The sequence below is a fragment of the Talpa europaea genome (assembly GCF_964194135.1).
Source record: "Talpa europaea genome assembly, chromosome: 1".
NCBI classification, from domain to species: domain Eukaryota; kingdom Metazoa; phylum Chordata; class Mammalia; order Eulipotyphla; family Talpidae; genus Talpa; species Talpa europaea.
The window spans coordinates 101,671,174-101,673,348 of record NC_140073.1 but is presented as its reverse complement, the minus strand read 5'-3'; positions in this window follow the sequence as shown (position 1 = coordinate 101,673,348).

Sequence of the window (2,175 nt, the reverse complement as noted above, 5' to 3'; positions counted from 1 at the left end):
ACTGAATTCTAGGTTAGTGTCAAAAACATAAAATATGTATCCAATTCTTATTTTCTAAAGACAAAAATGTTCATTCAACTTTAAAAGTAGGTATACCCACTTCCTCCTATGTGCCAAACAATGTACTAGGGCCTTCACTAGAAAAAGATCTCTATCCTTTAAAAAGCAACAGTCCTGAAAGGGATACAGACATTAAATATTTGCAATACTTGACATAACCTGTAATATAGACTCAGTTGGAATATAGTAGAAAAGAAATTATTATTGTACTTTTTTAAATCAAAAAACAGTGTGTAATATCTACATGAAATTTACTTGTGGCACTAATTTTTGAAGAACTTTACTATATTAATGGATTTAACCTCCACATTAACACTATGATGAGGCTACTTTCCCCCATTTTGCAGATAAGAATACTGATTTTTCCCAAATGACAGAATTGGTAAATGGCAGGGCTGGGATTTAAGTTCAGGCAGACTGACTTAACTGTGCTTTTTGACCATTGATCTATATTGCTTCTCACAGTGGGGAAAGTATAGAATTGTACATCTCTGCTCATAAGTAGCTCTAAAACCATAGACAGATTACTCACCCTAAATTGTATCTCTTATTGGTTAAATAAGAAGGCTGGATTAAATGTGCTGTATTCTACACCTACAGAAAATGGAAATAAGTAAAAGTGAAGATTCTGACTCAAACCTGGCATTAATTGGTTGAAAAGCATAAGCAAGTCAATCAACACTTCACGATTCAGTATCCAAACCATTCTGCATATTGTCACCAAAAAAAAAAAAAACCCCACCCTGGGGTTTCTAAGTCTATCATACACTCATTAATCTCCAAACAACATCAAGAACATCATAACATTTCAGTTATGAATATGTAGATACATTATGTGCTATAATAAATAATCAATGACATTAAATGCTAAGTAAATAAAACTATATAAAGATAAGTAATTATAAATATAAATTATAATAATTATAAATATAAAGAATACATAATTAAGAATCAAATCCTCAGAGAACCACAGCGCACTTGGAAGTGGGAAAAGACAAACATTCATTTAGTAATTAATGTGATTACTATACTAAAGGTATAGAGTGGGCTCTAGGGGAGAACATAGTAAAAGTATTCTAGACAGGAGAAAAAGCCTGCATTGAAAACTCTAACAAGTTCTATATGGCTGACATATGGGATAGATGAAACAAAGTGGCAGGAAGAAAGATGAAAATGAAGACAAGGGCCGGATTTTATGAAAGGCCTTGTTTGCCATACTCAAGAAATAGGTCTTTTTATCGTATAGGTAATAGGAAGATCTTTAAGGATCTTAGGCAGAAAAGTAATATAACAATACAAACAATTAGAAAAATCACCTAACCTATAATATGGGAGGTGCTGGCGTAAGACTAGTAGAAGGGAGACCAGTCAGTAAACTGATAGAGGGGGTAAGAAGAGCCTGAAATATGTTACTATAGTAATGACTGATAAAAGGAAACAGTTCCAAAAGATATATAAGAAGAAAAAATAAATATGACTTACTGACATTTCAGATGCTAGAACAAAAAAGAGAAATATGTCTAGGATTCTGACTTTATAGATAGCGGTGATATTCAGCAATATGGAAAATAGTAAAAGAAGCCATTTGAGAGAATACCTCAAGAATTCTATTTTGAAGAAGGAAATGTAGGCATCACACTCCCAGACTTCAAACTATACTACAAAGCCATAATCATCAAAACTGCATGGTACTGGAACAAGAACAGACATACAGACCAATGGAATCGAATAGAAAATCCAGAAATAAACCCACAGATTTATGGTCAACTAATCTTTGACAAAGGAGCAAAGACTATGCATTGGAGCAAAGAAAGTTTGTTCAATAAATGGTGCTGGGAAAACTGGGTTGCTACATGCAAAAGAATGAAGCTTGACCACTACCTCACACCATACACAAAAATCAACTCAAAATGGATTAAAGAACTAGACATAAGACCTGAAACCATAAAATACATAGAAGGAAATATAGGCGAAACACTACGTGATTTGCATATCAAAGACATCTTTACAGACACATCACCCAAAGCAGTGATAGTGAAGGCAAAGATAAACAGCTGGGACTACATCAAATTAAAGAGCTTCTGCACAGCAAAAGAGACAATAACAAAAACAAAG